Source organism: Onychostoma macrolepis, chromosome 08, assembly GCF_012432095.1.
Source record: "Onychostoma macrolepis isolate SWU-2019 chromosome 08, ASM1243209v1, whole genome shotgun sequence".
Taxonomy (NCBI): domain Eukaryota; kingdom Metazoa; phylum Chordata; class Actinopteri; order Cypriniformes; family Cyprinidae; genus Onychostoma; species Onychostoma macrolepis.
Window position 1 is genome coordinate 29386451 of NC_081162.1, and position 22616 is coordinate 29409066.

At 35.9% G+C, this 22616-nt stretch overlaps 2 long non-coding RNA genes across 7 annotated transcripts; both read left to right on the forward strand.

Moving 5' to 3' along the window:
• Nucleotides 1-7412: 7412 nt before the first annotated feature.
• Nucleotides 7413-8866, forward strand: LOC131546294 (uncharacterized). Its single transcript, XR_009272638.1, has 3 exons — nt 7413-7682; nt 8300-8365; nt 8741-8866. It is a non-coding gene; the product is annotated as an uncharacterized LOC131546294 (long non-coding RNA).
• Nucleotides 8867-14085: 5219 nt separating this feature from the next.
• On the forward strand, nt 14086-20227 carry LOC131545213 (uncharacterized). Of its 6 annotated transcripts, none has more exons than XR_009272363.1 (12): nt 14086-14778; nt 15480-15958; nt 16492-16572; nt 16709-17114; nt 17337-17438; nt 17636-17847; nt 17976-18155; nt 18306-18399; nt 18504-18849; nt 18958-19162; nt 19291-19537; nt 19680-20227. It is a non-coding gene; the product is annotated as an uncharacterized LOC131545213 (long non-coding RNA). The 6 variants fall into 6 exon arrangements; XR_009272364.1 differs by having other exon boundaries at nt 14089-15958; nt 19680-19843; nt 19940-20227; XR_009272362.1 differs by having other exon boundaries at nt 14114-14162; nt 14232-15958.
• Nucleotides 20228-22616: the final 2389 nt, after the last annotated feature.

A 22616-nucleotide genomic window follows, 5' to 3' on the forward strand; every position in this document is an offset into this window, starting at 1 on the left:
TGTGTTGACCCAACTAAACAGATTTATTTTGAATGAACTAAATTAAAATGCGTGTAAAAACCTTCTTTAATTAAATTAAGGGTAATCAATTTATTTTATGAGTGTACTTGATACCAAAGATAACAGAGAAAATATATTTGGCTTTCTTACATTTTGCTGCAACAATACTATTCACTCTGCTGTAACAATGTTTAGAACAGTTAAGTATAATGAAAACAAGGCAAACCAAAATGAGAGTTAGTTTCACACGATAAGGGAACATTGGTTTAAACCTTGTTCGCTATATTCTTTGAGGAAAGAGGAAATATCACAGATCCAAATATTTAAGTTTGGCTGCATTTGACTGCCATGGAGATTTAGGGACTTTACATGCTGGTTTAACTTCCACTCTAGGCTTGGTCTCACCAGGCCACACCAAGACAATAGTGCTGTGTGATTAACAACTGTAGCATCATACTATTAGTTTATAATAAGTTTTATGTAAATTTTAGCATGTTTTGAATAATTTAACATTAATATATATTATTATAATACAGTATATTGTCACACACACTTTACATTCCAAAAGAGATAATGTACCGGGACTATTATAAGACAAAAAATCTGCACAATGAGTGATAAAAATGGGCCAAAATTAATGAGGGATCATAATAAGCGATGGCCTTTGTTGGTTATTTCACACTGAGCCAGCAGTCACTGTCACACAATCAAGTGTTGTTTGTTTATCAGTATAAATACAATGAATTATTACCATATATGTGCCATACCAGTATATAAATCAACCATGATACTACGCAGAAATGCAGAATCCGAAAGATGTTCCTAATGAAATGGCCAGTGTTCAAGTCAAATGTAGCGCTCAAATGTAGTTTTTTTTTTTTCTGAACCAGTTTATTCTTAAGCTATTACTCAATTACAGGCAAGTGAAATTTAACAATTTATTAGCCAATGGCTATTGACAATCATTATTTAGTCACCTAGCATGAAATGTTGCACATGCAAATAATTTACTCATGTTTGTTGGGTTGTAACTTATTTGAATTGGCACAAATCTACACTATTTTTGTGTAGCCAACACTAGAAGGCCCTTTGAAAGAAAGCAGTTTTTTAAAAGGGCTTCTAGCCTTCACCAACTTATGAATGTATGTATGAATAGCATAAAAATAAATAAAAATAACAGTATAATGCAGTACTTTGTTTTTACAATAATCTTAAAACTACTGTACGTTGATTTACAGTAATTGTACTGTAGTACAAAATACAGCAACTAATGGATAATTGGTGCCAGTAAGATACTGTTAATTTGACAATAATCTTGTTACAGTGTATGCATGTATGTATGAATAGCAGAATAAAGCATATCTTTGTAAATATGACAGTAACCTTCACAATTAATACAGTTTCTTATAACCATGTGACTATTGTATAAGGAAATCTGAACTATTTATAGATATCATTAGATATTTTTGTGTAACCCACACTAGACACAATTACACTTCATCTTTTAAGGCCCTTTGAAAGAAAGGAGTCAAAGACAATTTCAGTCAGCCTAGAAACAGGTGACATGTAAATCTTTCCCTCCTCTCATTGGTAGATCAGTGGCAGAGGGAACTTACCCAAACTGGTTTGTGGCTGAAGTTTCATGTGACTAATACTACCAATCAAATCCGAAATTGAAAGATTCAAAGGCATTTTATTTTACAGAACCTTATACTTTTCATGTGACTAATAGTACCAAACGATGACAATGTAAATCTTTAATTCCTTACCTTATTTTAAACATATAATATTTTATTTACCTTTTAAACTTTACGTTTGCAATGAGCAACTTGATCAGGGAAAAAGTGCTTCTGTTTTTAAAATGACAATATTTTGATGTAAATTAATAATGTTTAGATATCAGTTTCCCTAGAGACTTGATATGTAACAAGATGTCTCTTTCAATTGGATGGTTTTCGAAGGTGGCTCAAAAAAGGCATGTCATAACTAGTCAACTAGGCTTGTTTGAGATTGAGATGCATCAGCGCTGAGCAGACCGATGGGCGTATGACATCCAAGTACCACGAGAGCAATTCAAAAGCATAAAGTCATCTGCTCTCTAGTTGCTCTTGCGGTACTTTAATGTCATATGCCCATCGGTCTGCTCAGGACAGATGCATGTCGAACAAGCCTAATGGCTGTGGTTTTGTTTGTGAAATGCCAAGCCTCTGAAACGTGGGAAATGTCAGTGTGTTTACTTTCTGATGAGTGAGACAAACTAGATACACAAGACCATATGATAGATGGAGTATCAAATATATAACCTATATATAAGTTAATGTTAAAAAAAAAAAATAAATTGTAATCCGGTTTAAAAAGATTTATGTATGTATGTACACTGTAAATAATTTTTGTTTTCACAGTAAATCACTTTTCTCAACAGTACTGTGAATTTTATTTTCACAGTATTATTACTGTATTCTCAGCAGTTTCCTACTGCATACGCAGTATACAGTATGTTACTGTAGGCTTTCAATAAATTCTGGAAAAAATTTAGCTTACTGTAAATCTAAATACAGTAGTAGCCTACCAAATGACCGTGAAAAACAACCATACACCTCGCGCAACAGCTCTGTGACTTGAGAGTAGGCTATGGTATAGGTTAACTTTAATTTTTTACTTTTTAATCACTTTATACATTTTATTCCGATGTTACTTGCAAGCTAAAGAGTATCTGAGAGAATATCTCAGCGAGCGCTCAGTTTCCGAGTCAAGCTGTGTTCGCAGCGCCGCTGGCAGACTGGCAGGGAGACTCATCGTGAAGAGTATGTGAAATTGGTAGGTATACGTTAAAACACATGTATACACTTTTCTTCGTTGTCTTGTACATATTATTTTAATGTAACTTGTTCACTTTCCCAGTAAATCTGTGCTAGTTTTTTACTCCTGCAGTGGCGCTGGCAGACCGGCGGAGACTCGTGAAGACTAAAAGCTGTACGAGTATTTTAAATTGGTAGGTCATCTTTAAAACACGTGCATTCGCCTTATTTGTTTTATACGAATGCCATTTGCAAGGTTTAAATACGTTTAAGTTAATAAATGTCTGTAAGAACATCGGAGCGGGTGCTCATTTCCCTGTTAAGCCGTGCTGACCAGGATTTCTCTCCCGCAGCGGTGTTCTGTCGATTAGTGCTACCCTGTCAGATTTTGCTACCTCCATCAAAACAGTAGGTAGTGCAATTCGACAATGAAAAATGCTACTTGTAAAATTCTTCTTCACCTACCCCAACCCTAAACCTACCCTTACAGTAATGCAAATACAGTAATTATGTGTTTTTCGCAGTTGTGGCTAAAAGGGATACAGCTACAGCCGAAAACCAAAAATAAATAAATTTTTCTACCTTTTAAGTTGTGTTTTATTAATGTCTACACCTATCCCAACCCTAAACCTACCCCTTACAGTAATGCAAATACAGTAATTATTGTTGTTCAGCATGAGAAAAAGGACGCAATATTGATGTGTGCATGTAAGCCCTGGTAGGACAATCTGACGGGTAGGAAAAAAAAGGATAGTGGCCAGACTCCAGAACATCGCGAGATAGGCGGGAAGAGTCGTTGCGATAAAGAAGACCTTTTTAATCATTTTGAGACGATATGCTGTCACTAATTAAGTACTTTAACACTTCAAACTTATTTTTCACTTGCAAAATGTGTTATTGTGATTGTACTAGTAGACTATAATCTTATTTTGTTAATTGATGAAATATGGTTAATATGCTGGTAATTCTGTGTATTTCATTGAAGCTCAGCTATGAAATGTAAAAGATTAAGCCTTAATAAAGCTGTTGGTGTGAAGCACTAACTTGTGTTATTGAATATAGGGTATAACAAAAAAATAAAAATAAATAAAAATAACAGTATAATGCAGTACTTTGTTTTTACAATAATCTTAAAACTACTGTACGTTGATTTACAGTAATTGTACTGTAGTACAAAATACAGCAACTAATGGATAATTGGTGCCAGTAAGATACTGTTAATTTGACAATAATCTTGTTACAGTGTATGCATGTATGTATGAATAGCAGAATAAAGCATATCTTTGTAAATATGACAGTAAATTTCACATGATTAATACAGTTTCTTATAAACATGTGACTATATTATAAATATCATTAAATATTTTTGTGTAACCCACACTAGACACAATTACACTTCATCTTTTAAGGCCCTTTGAAAGAAAGGAGTCAAAGACAATTTCAGTCAGCCTAGAAACAGGTGACATGTAAATCTTTCCCTCCTCTCATTGGTAGATCAGTGGCAGAGGGAACTTCCCCAAACTGGTTGTGGCTGAAGTTTCATGTGACTAATGCTATCAATGAAAGTGAAACTGAAAGATGCATATTAATTTTGTTAGTTTTCCCTCATATCAATTTATTTATCAGAACCATGGTTTCTTATTACTTTTAATAATTCCACGTATGAATTGGCAGGCTGTAGGGTCATCTGCCGGGTACCACCGCTCATTGATGTTTCGCCCCTTTAAAACCGGATCGCCTCCTGGTGGTGGGGCAGTGACATGGACATCTCACTGTCAGCATACCTGTGCTAGGTGGTGCCCCAACATGTGTCCTTCCTCATTATCCAGAGCCAAAAGCTACTCTTCTTGTACATAAATAGTAATATCCCCATAAGATCCAAATGTCCAAATTTCAGGAAAAATGTGAAACATGACATTGATGGTAGTTGCTCACAAATATTTGCAGACCTTTAAGGTTAAGTTCATAGGGTTGATCCAAGTATCATCTCAAATGATTCAAGTAAATTTACCTTATTTCAAACATAAAATATTTTCTTCACTATTTAAACTTCACATTTTCGATGAGTAATCAGGGAAATAGTGCTTCTGTTTTTAAAATGACAATATTTAAATAACTGAATTCTGTTTAGATTTCAGTTTCCCTAGAGACTCGATATGTAACAAGATGTCTCTCTTGCAATTGGATGGTTTTGGAAAGTGGTTCAGGAAAGGCATGTCAGAACTAGTCAAAGGCTGTGGTTTTGTTTGTGAAATGCCAAGCCTCTGAAACTGAACCACATAAGAGTTTATTGTCAGCATTCTGTGGGAAATGTCAGTGTGTTTATTTTCTAATGAGTGAGCCAAACCAGTTACATAAGACTCAAAATGGATATATATATATATATATATATATATATATATATAGCCTATATATAAGTTAGAAAAAAAAAACATCAAATGAAATGAAAATTTTATTTATTTGTTTGTTTGTTTGTTTGTTTGTTTGTTTGTTTGTTTGCATTAAGACCATCAAAAATGGTAAATGTAGGTGTTCAATGCGATTGTTGACTGTCAAATGATAAAATACTGGGCTTTAAACAATTATGAATAGCAAAACAAGTTATATCTTGATAAAATGACAGTAACTTGCACATGATTAATACACTTTCTTATAATCATGTGACTATTTTATGAGGAAGTATCACAAACCTAACTTGGTGCAGGCTTGGCTGTGTTTACAGTCATGGATCTCTGGGGACTTTCCAAAACTAGTTTGACATGATTGTAGAGATAACATACTGAAACAAGTTCTTATGCAGGAACCCTCAAGCATTAGTTTGACAATAGGCCTAATGATTTGCCAATCTGATCAAAAATCCCCTATAAATTCATAATTCTCTAATCTCACTAATAATTTCAGTGTTTTGATGAACAGTTGTGCCATAGAACAGAATGTTTTATTCTGAGATACAATGTTACATTGTAAATATTTCACATAGAAATCCTTTAAATCAAATACCATCTATTTCCAAAACAAACAAAAATCAATTACTTTGAGACAAACTACAAGATCGCCATCTTCCATTGATTAATTTTCCTAACCACTTGTCCTCTAAAAGGTTACAGAGATGCTGAAGCCCATTCAAACATTTCAGACCAAAGGCAGGAAAATCCCCTGGATGGATGGCCATCACAGGGATTAGCCTGCCATCCTGTGGTTATTAATATTTCAGAAACTATAGATTACTTCCTGTTCATTCTTAATTACTGTGATATTTACCGTTGATGTAATACTGTCACCTAGAGGTTGTAAATACAGATTACAGTATTCTGTCTCAAACACATTAATTAAGATTAATAAATGCTGTAAAAAATATTTTATTTTTACTTGAAAAAGGAGAACAGTTCCAACACATATTTAAAAAGGGTGATTTTGACTTTTCAACGAGGTGTTTTTGGTTTGAAATCTAACATTTGTGAACTTTAAAATATTTAATCCACAGTGTATATATGTATGTATATTAGTCTGTGACAAGAGTCCACCTGTATATAGAAATGGATTGTGGATTAAATAAATAATATAAATGGATTAAATCAATTAAATAACTAATATAAATAAATCTAGATTTATAGTTGCGGACTTGTAGAAATGTTTTGGGACCTGGTGTGGATTAAATTCAAATTCAAGGCTTTTTTTTTTAAGAATTAGAAACAAAGCATCTAATTATTGCAATATTTTTGAGATTGTAATATGCTGATTTAGTCAGTCTTGATCTGTCTTGCTGTGCTTAGTTCAACAGTGGATTTCTGCTGTTGAGTCTCTCCAAGGTTTTTGTCTGCCACTCTTCCTCCTGACTTTTACAGGAGCAATATCACCAATAATAACCTTCTTCAATTTTAATTTAAAGAAACAAGAAGAAAATCAACAAAGTCTGCTGATATGCTTAGTTTTATAGAAGAAGCCTTCATTAATAGCACACTGGTGCTGGTGCTCTTTCTGAGAGATCTAGATTCATTTGTAGGAGAGTATGTATTGATTATTGATTAAGCAGTATTGATATCTACATTATCTATGTGATCAAATCATTGATAACAGTTCTGTAAAGTCCTTGACAAAGGCTGGAGAGTATTTTGGAGGCCTGTAAATAATGGAAGCTCAATCCCCTGCCCTTTTTCAAAATTATTCAAAAGTGCCCCTCTCAGACAAATAGCAATGAAATTGTATAGTCAATAAAATGCATTTGAATTATAATTAACATGACAATGTGTACAAAATGGTTACTAATCGCTCAAAAGTCGGAAAATTCCTGTTTATTTTATCTGTCAATCTGAGGCGTTGCTGTGGGTTGCATGACTGATATTCCAGTCTGTTCCGAAACCTAGGCTCTCAAGCCATATATGGTTCTTTCAGTGAGTGGGTCGACGGAAGTAAAAAAATAAATAAACCAAACAATATTTTAAACTTTTTTTTTTTCATAAATAATAAAAGTTAGTGTGTCGATTTAAATAAAAATCCATATATTATATATTTTAGAATACAGAATTCACCAATGCCCGTTGGCATGTATAGCCTAATACACCAACCAATCATGATCTGGCTCAAGTTCAAATTTCAATGGACAATAATGCGAAGTGGAGCAGTCATTTTCCGTTCTTATTCATAAATCGGTTGAAAATTACATGGGACAGACAAGCTTATTTGTGGAGCGATCTGGATCTGCGGTTTGTCTCATTTTATAAATCAAATTACATCGCTGGGAAAATGAGTAGCATCTGCCTACAAAAACGGAGGCTGCATTTTCAGGAACGCAGTCCTAGGACCGCATTTCTAGGACCCTAGGTTTTTAGTGACAACGCCACCTACCGAATTAGAGGACCAGCGAAGATGGATGACAGTCAGAGTGTGAGTATCAGATGTGAATCAATCTTTATTTGTTTAACATTAAAAACAGTTGTGATGCATTTCATTGGAAAGTTAACGTAGCCGAAGTGATCGTGATTTGCTAAATAGTCTTGAATGCATAGCCATCATATATTAGCCTCTAATGCTGTAAAATGAATTGTTAGCATGATAAGCCTGTGTTGAATTACTGGCAGCACAATAAACTGTAGCACGTTCCTTGTGAAAGCTTGTTAATTACTCATTGTTTTTCCATTTTAATTAAGTTAAAATAATCTTAATGTTTTAACTGTCACGTGCTCACAGTCAGCCTGTTTAACGTTACCCCACAATACATGTCTCTTCATTTTGACATGGTTTTATAATGTTGGTTGAGACATATGACATTTTAATAGTCAGACATAACAGAGAGGCCATCATAATAATTGACTGTTAAAATACCACGTGTTAGATTGTGTCATTTACTGTGTACTGTACTCTATATGAAGTGCTTTCAAGTATAAATAAATTGGTCAAGTATTGGAATTGTTTCTACACAATGTCCAATGTATCCTTTTTTTAAGCGTTAACAGTATTTCTGTTAACCTAGCAGTGATTATGTTCTCCATTTACTATTTCAGTGAAGAGGAAGAATTGAATAGGGTGATAGAGAAACAACTGAGAAAAGAGGGGAGAGCATCCAGGTGGTAGGTAGTGCTGCTGCATACATCACAACGTGTGCTTTAAATATTTAAAGTCATGTCAATCATATGTTATTTCTATTCAGATTTCTTGCATCTCTCTCTATTATTTTTTTTTCTCAGTTCAGATGGGCTTTATTGACATGAATGTTTCAAGAACCTTTGTTCCCACAACATCAAAATTAATTTTTTCCAAATCTTTTAACAGTATGCAATAATAATATTATGAACATTAATTGGTATGAAGATTGATATAATTATTTTTGGATCGTATATGTGTGTGCGCTCTGTGGTAACTAAGATCTTTTAAATATGAAATTTAAAATTAGATGGTAGAACATGTTCTTATTTCATTCACTTCTCTCTCTTTCTCTCTCTTAGGAGTCAGTGAAGACGTCGTCCATGAAGTTCTTTCTATGTGGTTCACGTCATGAACAAATTTGTTTTTGTGTGTGTTCAAGTTCAACTGTTGTAATATATTATTTTAGAAAATATACACAATCTTAAATCTACCCCCAGAGTCATCCTTGTGTCTTCCCTCTGTACTTTTAAAAATGTGGTTGATCTAGTGAGTTATTATATTATGCTACTTAGACCCAATAATTACTCAACATTCCTAGGAACTAGGTTTAATTGCAATAAAGAAAGTAGTATTTGGGTGTAATAAAACTTCAAAAAAATTATAAAATTCTAATGTAGTTAAAACTGGGTGGAAATACTGCCTTAATGGCACTTTTTTCAGTCCTCCAAAACTAGGGTCCTGGAAATGCGTTCCTGGGACTGCGGTTCTCCGGCTCGGTAGGTGGCGCTGTCACAAAAAACTAGGGTCCTAGAAGTGCTAAATGACTACAAAAGCATGGTGCAATAATGTTAATCAGTATTCAGTTCACTTACATTTATGTATGATGCACCGTTTACTATTTCATGAAACTAGCATAATTAATGAAGCCCAAGTGCCACCTACAGGCCTATTATGTGAAGTGTAGGCTGGCGAAATGGTGACATGAATAGAATTCATCATGTTACCATTTTTGATAATTATGCAGCATTATGAAAGTGTCTTATGCTCATCAAGCCTGCATTTATTTGATCAAAAATACATAAAAAACTGTAATATTGTGAAATATTATTACAATTTAAAAGAATGTTTATCTATTTTAATATACTTTAAAATATCCTTTATTTCTGTGATGCAAAGCTGAATTTTCCTGTTCCTGTCTGTTGTGCTGCTGAGAGGTTTGCGATTGTAGCTCTGTGTAGCTTCGCTTTTTATTGAATCTCTACCTTACTTTCATTCCCTATTGTTTAAAGTGGTAACATATAACTTAATTCACACCATATTTCTGGTGTTATCTTTCAAACTAATCTAACTAATTTGATCGTTCGCTTTTAAAACTGCGAGTGCAGCGCAGTTAGTTTGTCACTCGCGTTTCTATTCGTGCCTATTATTGTTTTCTTTTCTTTTTCTCTCCCTCCATTTTCATTTCTCTCTTGCTCCATTTTTCACGAGTTCAACAGTGTAAGTGGTAAGTTAAGTTGGTATCATTCATCAATCACGGTGAGTAATGGCTTCTTCTCCTGCTATTGTTGTTTGCACTGTTTGCCACATGTATAGTTTATCTGTCTCTGTCTGCAGCGAGGGATTCACATGTGATAAATGCAGGGAAATAGTTAGGCTGACAGAGAAGGTTTTAGAACTAGAGACACGCATCCAAACTTTAGTTGAGGATAGTAAGAATGTGAGGGCTGTAGATACTGCTTTGGATGCGACTAGCTCAGGGAGTACTGTACATTGTTCGGTTTCGGTTGAGCCCGTGCAGCAGGGCAACTGGGTGACTGTGAGGCGGCATAGTCGCGGGTCAAAACACCACTCTTCCGTTCCGATTAAAGCATCAAACAGGTTCTCCCCACTCAGTGATGCACCCACTGAGAAACCTGATGAAAGTGCTCTAGTTATTGGCGATTCTATTGTACGGAACGTGAAAATAGAGACACCAGCCACCATAGTCCATTGTTTACCAGGAGCCAGAGCGCCTGACATCTTGGCAAATTTAAAAGTGCTGGCTAATGCTAAACGTAAATTCAGTAAGATTGTTATCCACGTCGGCGCTAATGTTGTTCGACTTCGCCAGTCGGAGATCACTAAAAATAATGTTAAAGGGATGTGTGAACTTGCAAGTAAGATATCAGACACTGTAATATGCTCTGGTCCGCTCCCTGCTTACTGTGGCGATGAGATTCATAGAAGACTTGAAATTGGAAGAATTTTTGGGGCAGACCTGACCTGTTGAAAAGAGATGGTGTTCATCCCTCTTGGGGTGGTGCCGCTCTTCTCTCTAGAAATATGGCACATAGTCTTAGAGTTCGTACTTGACTAAATGGGGCCCAGGTCAGGAAGCAGACAGACTGGCTAAACCGATCGTCTGCTAGCCGCCTCATGTCACAGAAGTCAGTTAACTCTCAGCACATAGAAACTCTTTCACCTAGATATCACTCTATAGAGACTGTGTCTGTTCCCCGAACTAGAAAATACAGAAAACATCCAAACCAAAGTAATAGTAACAAGTTAATTGATGTTCAACAAATAAAAATCAGAGATACTATCAGAGAAAAAATTGTAACCATACAGCAGTCAGCTACTGTATCGCATCAGATAGTGCACTATAGATCCCCTTATAAGTTAATTACTTATAAAGCCCTGAATGGTTTAGCTCCTCAGTACTTGAGCGAGCTCTTATCACATTATAGTCCTCCACGTCCGCTGCGTTCTCAAAACTCTGGCCGTTTGATAATACCTAGAATATCAAAATCGACTGCGGGCGGCAGATCCTTTTCCTATTTAGCACCCAAACTCTGGAACAATCTACCTATCACTGTTCGGGAGGCAGACACACTCTGTCAGTTTAAATCTAGATTAAAGACACATCTCTTTAGCCTGGCTTACACATAACACGCTAATACGCTTCTATTATTCAAATCCGTTAAAGGATTGTTAGGCTGCATTAATCATTAATCGGCATCTACGCTAATATTTGTCTGTTTCTTTCTTATTCTGTTTCTCAGTCCGTATCCGATCAGATGGTGGATCAGCACCAAGAGAGGATGTCTACAGCCCTGATCGTCAGCGGAGACCAGGACACCCAGATGAGCCACAAAGACATATCCCCAGTGAAGACCTCGACTAAAATACAATAAAACTAAAAATATAACAAAATAACTAAAAATATAATAAAATACCTAACTACATAATACTATTATTGTTAGAAATCGCAACAATATAAAAATAGAAATATAATACATTTATACATTTAAAATGAATTAAAACATAATAAACAAATATGAAAAATGAATAAATACATTCTAAAATAATAAATAGTATTACAATTTTTAAAAAATATATATATATATATATATTCAACAGAAATATATTAAATGAATTAAACTATAAATTTAAACTACAATAAACAAACAAAATATATATTATAAAAATAGACCGAGAAACAATAAATGCATTAAACTATACATTACAATTATAGCAAATTAATAAATCATATAAATGAAAAACTTCAAATAATGAATAAAACACAAATATAACAAATACATTAAATTATAAATTAAAGTGCTCCATCGCGACAAGACCACGGGAATCAGATAAGCCCTTTACACAATCTGACATGGCTGCGGTTGGAATTGAACTGCGGGTTTTGTCTGGCCAGAGGAGAGTTCAGAGGGAGTTTTGGTTCCTTGCCGCTGTCGCCGCTGGTTTGCTCAGTTGGGGACACTTAATTTCTAGCGATTATCGTCAATTTGATTGCACAGATACTATTTAAACTAAACTGAGCTAGACAATGACATCTCTGAATTCAATAATGAAATGCCTTTAACTGAAAATGTAGTGTTTAATCTTATCATTATACATTACTGACACTCTATTCTCCAATTTGATACTGTTAAGTGCTTTGACACAATCTGTATTGTTAAAAGCGCTATATAAATAAAGGTGACTTGACTTGACTCATTGTGTGTGTAACCATGCCCGATAAGGTTTAGGGCTGAGGCAACCTTGAAGTAAGATAAGTGTTGTATTAGTATTTGTCTGTACAGGGAGAAGCGCAGACAGTCCAGGACAAATGTTCAAACAGCCGATGTCCAGCGTATCAGATATACGTCTTTGGAGAGATGTATTGCGTCTGACCTCTGATCACTTGTCACCAAAATAGTCGTCAAAAAATATGCTTCAAGCTTGCGTCCATATGTAGAAATTGTCTAAGTTTATCTAGGTTTTAGAACCAATCAGAATTTTGATTACTTATGCACTGATGCGATTAGCAACCTCTGTCAGGGTCAACCCGGTCTCACGGCAGTTCGTGATTTAGTCACGTAATTTAATCTATTTATTCGTGGCAGGAACACGTTTATTTCGTTATTTTCGTAAGTCCAGCACGTTTTTTAAACTAATGCATTTCAATTGGATGCATCTTTCGTGCAACAGCACGATTCTTTCTGCCAGTCGGGCTGCAGCAGAGAAGCTGTTTAATCAACATTTATTCACGAGATCTTATCACGGTTTATATGTGCAGTGCTGCTGCTAGCCATTTTGGTGCCCTAACCATAATTCTTTTATGATTTTAAACATAAAGACAGTTTGCCAGTCTTTTATATACCTCCTACTGTCAAAGTCAAACTTGTCAGGTGCTGCGCAAATTGCGCAATCCAGCGGCACTGGGGGCACCATCTCTAGAGCAATTAAATACTCTTGTTATGCCTGAAAGGTGCCTAATAATATATACTGAAATAATATCGGCATTATAATTATTGACTATGATTATTGATTTTTCATTAGGCTATTTTTGGTGCCCCCTCAGCAAGTCGGTGCCCTACGCACTGCGCGTGGTGGGAGTGGCGGCGCTGTATATTAATTATGAATTATTATTTCGGTCTTTTTCGGTTATTATTTCGAAGCTGGATTGCTTTGCTGTTTATTGATATTTTTAAAACTATAACGCTACATCTATCGACATTTATTTAGATGTTATCATTGTATTCATTCATTTCTTTATTTTAATAATATTATTTCGGTCTTATTACCGGTGAAATATTACAGTAAGCCAGAACACGGGCCGAGCGGGGCTCATTCTAAGCCCATTAGCCACAATGCAATGCGGACATTCATATCACAGCATCTGACAGCGATCAGCGGGTCATTAACGACAGTATAGGCTATCGCATTTATAAGCAGCCTTTACAATATATTTAGAGTCTAAAGTTTAAAAAAAAAATTGAAAAGCCCAAAGATCTGTAGGCCTATCTCTGCTAAATGAATTTAACATACGTTTGTGGTGCCCTTTATTTTAAGTTTCTTTTCTTTTCTTTTTTTTTTTTTTTGGTTATTTTTATTTAAACTATATTGTTACTAAATGTGAAAATGTGTAAAAGTAATGTGTCAAGGACTTGATATTGAATTCTGTCATTTTAAAAATTCAATAAAAAAAAAAAAAAAAATTACATTTAATCTGTGTTTTTGTCACCAGCAATACAGTATGTTGCTCAGTTTTGTTACAGTAAGTTAAGCTCCGAATTTTTTTAAAGTTCCAGTGAGTTTCTTCTGTTGTCCTGTTGGAAAAAAAATATTTTAATTCGTTCGCAATGTTTTAATAATTTTAATTTTTCGCAATGTTTTTTTTTTTTTTTTTTTGCACAACAATATCCGGGTGACGGCGCTACCGCCAATTAGCTCCTACTTCCTCTGGAGTCGTTGAGTACAACACGTTCTCACTCCCAACTCGTCACATATTGAAGCTTGGTCAGGATCCCTTTGTCGTCATGTTTTAACTCACTGGGTACCCCTTTGTCGTCATGTTTTAACTTGCAGGGATTCCCATAGACTTCTGACCGGAACCGGCGGCGTTGACATTTGACCTGCAGGAGCTGACCGCAGTGTGTACGGGACTCGAGACTATGATAAATAGGAATAAAAAAGAAAAGGCTGCAATAAATTAGTTATGGCAGGGCGATTCGATTGGCGTCCCCCAGGTCATATTTAACTGATTTTTTATTTTAAAAACCACTGGTTTGCTGATATCAAAGTGCGTCTGTGAAACAGGTTCAGCGGTGACTTTAACAGCGCTCCAGCGAGCAACAGCAGTAGTGTATTCCTCGTAATGCTGCTGTTTTTGTCGAGGCTTGTTGATGATGATAAACGTATTTAATGTGGTGTGATTATGTTTGGTTAATCAGTGATTAATCAGCGCAATGCGATGCAATCAACCTATTATTTATTTATCTATTTATTTATTTATGTGTTTGTTTGTTTGATTGATTATTTATTATCTTTATTTATTTATTAATAAGTCAATCAATCAGTGATGCTGACGTCATTGTAAGGCGCGATCCCAAGGTCCACTGCGATTTCCCGCTTGGTAAGTAGACCAGTTAATTAATACAGATGGGAACACTCCTTAAATTTATGGTACAAAAACTGTATAACCAGGTCAAAAAGTTGTGTTTAGACCCTTAAGAATTGCAAGGTAGCAGTTTCGTGATGCAGTTATTATAAAAATATAACGTGCTGCACCAAATGTGTAGTCGGCTAGCTTAAGTTAGCTAATTAAATTCAAGCTTGTTTATTTTTTTTCACATATAATCATGCAGGATAATATCATAGGAGATTGTATGATTTGTAATTATGATGTGTGTTCAGTTACCCATATTACAGTAAGTTAGCTCGATCACAACACTATAGCCATTTATAAATGTTCAGATGAAGAACAGTGTTGCCAGATTGGTGTGTTTTCCAGTAATTGATCAAAATCCACACAAAATTATATAGTAAACACACAAATCTTACCAATAATAAACTATACAAATTAATTCATAACTACAACAATAACATTTGCTCATCAAATGGCATAATAAAGCAAATTAAGCGTTCTCTCATTTTCCATGTCTGTCATTTGCCTTAAAGAAATAAAAGAGTACAACAGAAATATCAAAATGCCACCTGTCCAAGCCCATTTTATTCCACGTAGTACAACTCAAAACTGCCCAATCTGCCAACACTGACGAAGAAAATACTGGTAAAAATGTAAGGAGTTCAATATTTTTTTTCCTGTCTTATCAGGTCCTTCAAATTTGCCAGCTTCCAACATTCTCCTTTATTTTAACCTCCCTCCACACACACACACACACACACACACACAAACCAAAGGCACTTTTAAGAGCCACGTCTGTCTTGTTAACCTGTACTTGTTTCTCTGTAGCTCGCTCTGTCTCTTTCTCTCTCTCTCTCTCTGTTTACATATCTAGTTGTCGTATCTGTCCTTCTTTGTTGTGAGTCTTTCTGTCTGTTTGTGTTTCTGCCCATCACCATGAGTGATTCAGAACTCCAAGAACAGTTTATGAAGCTGGATAAACTGGTTGATCATCAAGAACTCAATGATGAACTCCAAAGTCTTGATGACTTGCTTGGTGAGCTGCAGGAAGAGGAGGAAGCAGCACCAGTAAAGACACCTGAACCAAGGGTGCATTGGAGAAAGAGAGACATTGATGGAAACATTGTCTATGCAAGGCCAAGATCAAACAGGAATCAGTCAAATAAGGGTCAGTATAGTTTTTTCATTCAAGATCCATTGAATATCTACATTGATTAGGCACTTATGAATGTATCATACAAGGAATATGTCAGGGAAACAATCAAACCAGAACCACTCATTTGATTTTTGACATGAAAATAAATTGATTACATGCAGTATTTGTGTAAAGCAGTATAAACTACACTAAAATAGTGGTCTTGGTGAGGCTGTGTTTGTTCTGAGTGTGTTGTCAGTAGCCAACCAGCTTGTTTCTTTTTTTAAATGATCTGCTTCTACAGCAAGCATTCTTATTTGCTTTCATCTGTTTATGACACCTTATAGATAACTGCAAGGAACTGTACTGTCCACATTTGGGTTTGGGAAATAAAATGTCTGCTAGTCCTTCTCTCTAGCTAAACATTAAACAGTGAGCTTTGGCCATTTCAGGCTGGTTATAAGGGAGGTAAAATTGTGCCACAAGCCTTGGGACAAGTTGAAAATGTTGTAAACATGTAAACAAACAATGTTGTTTTTTTGTTTTTTTTTTTTAATCTGGTGCAGCTGATCACATTCAGAAAACTGATCCTCCCATCAATGCTCCTGACACTAACTGTGAGGTGACCTTTGCTCCAGAGACTGTTGGTGTGTACTTCATTGTGTAAATTTACATTTTTAAAATTTGCCAGAATACTGTCCTTTTCACAGTCAAAGGCACTCCATGCAGTACACTTTAATGTATTAAAGTGTTGTTTTTAAATGTTCCATACTATTTTAACAGAGTGTTTTCTGCGAGATCTCCAGCACTCACTGAGCGATACCTCAGATGATGAGGCATCACCTCTTGGAACCTCAGAGATCCTCTCCCAGCTTCCTCGAGCTGGAGCACACGACAAAGTCTCTTCTCAGAGAGGTGGAGGGCAGAGAGACCCCGTCTGGTGAACACCGCTGCGGCGCAAGGAAATGTGGCAACACGCATCTGCCAACAGTGTGGGAGCAATCCAGCTGCTGTCCGGTGTGGTGACTGTCGACCACTCTCCTTCTTCTGTGCTGAATGTGATGTCAGCATGCACACCAGACATGTTCTCCATAACCGAGATGCCATGACCCCTGGGTTCTACCAGCCACTGCCTCCAACAACTTTTGTCGTAGATAAGGCTCTTTCCCATTGTGGCAAGTTCTGGTTTGTGAGTGTACAACATACATTTCATTCTGAGAATCGTTAGGCCTCATAAGCTTTACTATTTAAATAATGCCTTTTTGTCTCGTATTGTTTGATATTGAATTGAAGCTTTTTGAGCATCTCTTCTATACTTTTTCAACAATGTACTTCATTACCATTGAACCATTACACTGTTATTACTCAGTCAATACAAATGATCTTAATTCACATGTTTGATCTTTTTCAGTACGGCTTGTACCTGTGGAGATTCCTGACAAAATGTGTGGTTGTTCATCAGAGTCATTGAGGGTCAGCCCAGGGAAGACTGTTGCTGTGATCACAATGAATGGTGAGGGTGTGACGATAAAAATCTATACATGCTCTACTCCCATAAGTTTGGCACAGGTCTGTATGTAAAATCTACATATGACTTCTGAGTAATGTTTAAAACGTATACAAAGTAATGTAAAAATTGTTTAAAGAATCCAAACCCTGATTAATCACATAAGGTTTACGTTGAAGTGGATGTGTTTTTGATTTTTCCAGGACGATATGATCTAAGCATGCCTGAGCTGAGTTGGGCTGTTGGAGTGGTCGACCTAAATCGAAGTGACTACTGGTCTGCGACCCTTCACTTTGCCACAATTTATGCCACAGATGTCTTTTTCTCATTTGAAGAAATGAAGATGGCAGCACCAGGACTGTCCTGCCAAGCATTTGTAAGGATGCTGGATCAGCGAACTGTCCGCTTTGGTCGTGTGAGTATTGAATTTATTTATCCTACAGTATTGTTAATCTCTTTGTATTGTGGGATGAAACGTAATATGTTTTAATGCTAATGTATTTGTTGTACATTATTAGCTGTTGGTTTCCTTAATTTTAATAGACTGGCAAGATCTCCACAGACAGTTTTCAGAAAAGTTTTTTTTGAGTGGGAGGCTGTGCGATATGAGGTGGACAAAATCTGCAAAGAAGAGCCCTTCATCTGTCCTGCGTGCACCCCAGATATGCTGGCAGTGTCAGTAGATGGAAACCGCAAGCATTACCGTTTCAAGAATGCAGCTAGGTATTTCAAATTGTGTATAATATCACACTGTTGAAACAATATTTATAAGAAAAAATATCTCTTTAATGTGCACCAAGTAAAATTAGATTCCAAGGTATCATAAACTTTTGTGTACCTGTTCTGTATTTTTTATTATTATTATTTTTTTAGATCTGAAGAACAGGCCATCTTTGAAGATGTCTTTATAGCTAAGGATGAAGATGTGACAAGATTTGTGGACTACATTCACAAGACATCCAAACATGTAAAATCACAGACAATTAGACTATATACAGGACTACACTTACCTCTTACTGAAGAGTTTGTTTAGGAGAGTCTTATTTTCATCAACCATTTTCCATATTATAGGTCAGTGGAAGAGGTGTTTGCGGAAGGGAGCGGTCAGCAGCCAGAGAGACCTCCCAAAGATCAGCAAGCAAGGTAGACGAGGAGGGATTGGAGCTTGCGGTGTGTCGACACGGAGTGCTGCTCTGTGCTTTAAATATGTACAGGGGTGAAATTTTTGCCTATCCCCTGGACCTGCAAGAAAAGCTGGCCAGTAGGCAAATCACTTTTTTTTTGTATGGATGTGACCTGCAAATATTGGCCCAACCTCCAAAGAGTTGCAAAAAGCTGCCCAGAGCTCCAGCACCTTCTTAACATGAAGCCCTTCCTTTCAGTATTCCATGCCAAAGCCCATGATTTTAAATGCGAGGTAGGTGAACTTTGCTATGTGATTATCAAAACTGAACATCTGCAAATGAATGTCAAAACTTTCTCAGCATTATTATTTTTATTTTTTATTTTTTTTATTCCTAATCAGGTGAAATGGAGTGGGGCATATCAGGATGGGGCTGGTTTAACACTAGGGGAGGAGGTGGAACAGTGCAATGCTTTCCTGTCTGGCAAAGCCAGTTGCAAAACCTAGAGTCTATGAAAGTCGACCTGGCAGTGACAGAGAGCCACTGGAAGACTGGCTCAATGATGTAAAGGAGTGGGCAAAGGATGAGGAAATGACTAGTGTATATGTATGTGTGTGTGTGTATATATATATATATATATATATATATATATATATATATATATATATATATATATATATGAATAATTGTAATTGTTACTGTTATTGTAATTTTTCCCACACATTTTTTCTCAGCAACAACAACAACCACAAATGATGTTGATGCTGGTGGCGAGTATCAAGAGACGTTCCCAGCGACTCTATAAGGATACAGATGGCAACAAAGGTCGTGCCAGGATCCGCCGCAAGATCAGGGAGGAGAAGGGGATCCTGACATCAGTTGTAGAGAAATACAACAGAATGGTTCCAAACACTGAAACTCTGTGCTTGGAAACCATTTTGTCTGGTGAGACAGCTTGGCCATGGCAGCTATCACACAGTGGTATGTACACTAGTCTTCTGACAATTCTTATACATACTGACACATTACCCACAATGCCTCAAATGTCAGTCTGCAACCCCATATGATTTTAAAGATTCTTTGAAGGTTGATGTATGACATAAGTTTTTCTCATGCATTCCAGACTCTGTCGATCTAAGAACAAAGAGAAAGGCATTCGACACCATCATGTCATTAAGGAGACTTCAGGAGGAGCAGAAGATTCTTGTTGCAGAGATGGACAACCATTGGAAATATCTTTCAACTTTTAATCCAACTATGATTTTTCTGAAAGACTAACATTTTTGTGTTAGTATTAGGGGGCAGCCCTATTAAACATACACAACAATGATGACTTTATAAAGTTTCTAAGGGAGGCTTAATGCTTAATGTCATTCTTTTAAGATTCGCAATGTGGCCTAAGTGAAGAGGGTTTGAAAGGTCTGCAGAGCATCATCCACAGAAAGCAACGTACAGTCAGAGAAATGAGGGTGCAAGCAAGAGACTGTTACCTGCAAGTTTTGTCTGGAGCTGAGAACAACCTCTTAAACAAACTGTCAGCTGATGACTATGACAGTGACTTCGAAATTTCTGATGACGAACTATAATCCACAAGACTGTGACACCTTTTTTTTTTTCTTGACAGTGACCTTGACCTTAACCCTGAATCTAAAGCATGTAATAAAATCTGCTGTTGATCACATTATAAATATAACCAAAGTGTAGTGTCTGTCTTTTTTCACTTACATAGAAATGAATGCATGCATGCCTCTACAACCAGTCAGTGCTGGAAATTAAGTGCTTTATTTTAAGGCTAAGTACTGTACTGTACTAAAGTATAGATTTGAGGTACTTGTCCTCTACATAGATGATTTGTTTCTTCTCATGCCACTGTGTAGTTGTGCTAGGCTACAGTTCAAAGAAGAAGAAAAAAAACTTTTTACTGAACTTGCAGCTCATGAAGAGATTGTAAAATATGGCATTTTGGTATAAATAAAACTACTCAGTAGTTTATATTTACAGTATAAGTACAGCCAAAATAATTAGCCAATTTGTTGATTTATAAGTTGATCATTTTGTTCAAGGTTTTTTTCAAATTTGTTTTCACATTATACAGTACCCCTCCCCCACCGTAAAGAGAAAATAAAAAGCATGAAGTAAAGGTATAATAAAGGTTCCCTTTCTTTTACATTGCCATGTTGTGTGCTTCCATCTCCTCCACAAAAGTTAAAAAAGGCTGCCAGATCTTATAAAATGTCCCAATAGACCCTCTGATTGTTTGTCTGATTTTCTATAGCTTAAGATGACCCATGACTTCTCTGATCCAGTGGCTGTGTCGGTGGAATAGGGTCCTTCCATTTAAGCAATATCAGTCTCCTAGCCAAAAGAGAGCCGAAGGCCAACATGTTCATTTCTCTTGTGTTGAGAAGGGTGTTTTCAGAGGCCACACCAAACAATGCAAGAAATGGGGATGGTTAAGTTGATCATTTTAATGGAAAAAAAATGTCATGGTTCCAGCTTAGAAAATTGTAAGATTTGCATTTTTTTAGTTGCTTAATTGCTATGTTTTGTTTTGTTTTTTAATTTTGAGGTTTCAACTGTTCACAGTATTTGTGATGATATATTTTTGGGTAATGTGTAATTTCTCACTATTTTCATCATTTTTACAAACCAAACAATCAGTTGAGTGATAGAGAAAATAATTAGCAGATTAACTCATATTGACAATGATCAATAGATACAGTTGTCTACAACATAGTTCAAAATGAGCTCCACCTCAACCAGCAACAAGACTAAATAACCATGAGTAATAATAATCAAACGAAATATGATGCACAGGGGAAAAAAATCATTTTTGGTCTTCAGCCCTGGGCTGAGGAAAAACAACTGTGGCCACATGCCTGTGTCCTAGTGTAGGGTGCTGTATAACAATTGAAACCTGTTTGGAGACATGGAATAAGCAGCTTATAATAGGGACATAGACAAGCATGACAAAAAAAAACAACAACAAAAAAATCATGAAGAAGAATCATTATTTCCCAACACTACATGCAAGTTCACCCATTGCCATTTTGCTAAAGGAAAATGAATGATATATAAAGAAATAATATGTTGCCTAGACATGTTACTTTTAGCTTTTTTTGTGTACATTTTTACTGTATTTCTGTATTCTGTTTTCAGAGTCAAACATACGCATGTTGTAAATACAGATAGGGGCAGAAATCAATAAAAATGTTCAGGCATAAATGTGACAACAGTTTGTTGTCCATGACAAAGATAGTACATCTGTATAGATTTTATTGCCCTTTCACCCCCAGGGGACCAGAAGTGCCCCCTGGAAGAGGAAAAAACGGCACATTTCAAATGGCTGTAACTCAAAGTCCAATGAGCATATCAAAGGGAAAAACAGCAGGACAACTACTTATCCTATGTTTAATAAATAATGTTGGACACAGTTTTCTCACATTTATAGAAAGTTTGTAAAAAAGTGTTTTAAAAAGTGTTCTTAGTAAAATACCAAATTTCGAACTGGCTCTCAAATATATCGTAAAGATTTGCACAATGAACATATTTAGATATCCCTTTGTTAATTAAATATAGTATTTACTTAATTTAATTACTAAAAGGTTATTAAACTACGTTACCCATAAGCCTTTGTCACTCTATCGATGGGACATGGCACTGTAAATTGTAGTTCCCTACTTGCGCTGTAGGGTTAGGGTTAGGATTTCGGTGAATGGGTCATTTCTTGCAACATAGCAATCCGTCATTGTTCAATGACAGTATTACTGAAGTCATAATGTCAATAAAACATGGTTTGCAACATGAAGCACATTGTATTTTTGCCTAAAAGTTAGTCCAGCCACAGCGTGTCAAAACGTCACACTTACTTGTCCAAATATGGTCATTACGGGATCTTCCGGCTGAAGGTGGGTTATACCAGAAGGTTAGTTAAATATTTGTTTCTTCTCACTAAAAATAAAAATATATTTTTATAGTTATAGATTCCTATTTGGGGCTAACCTGGCTAATCTTTTTTTTTCAAAGCAAGGGCCTAATGATTTCCATGGTATGAACCGGA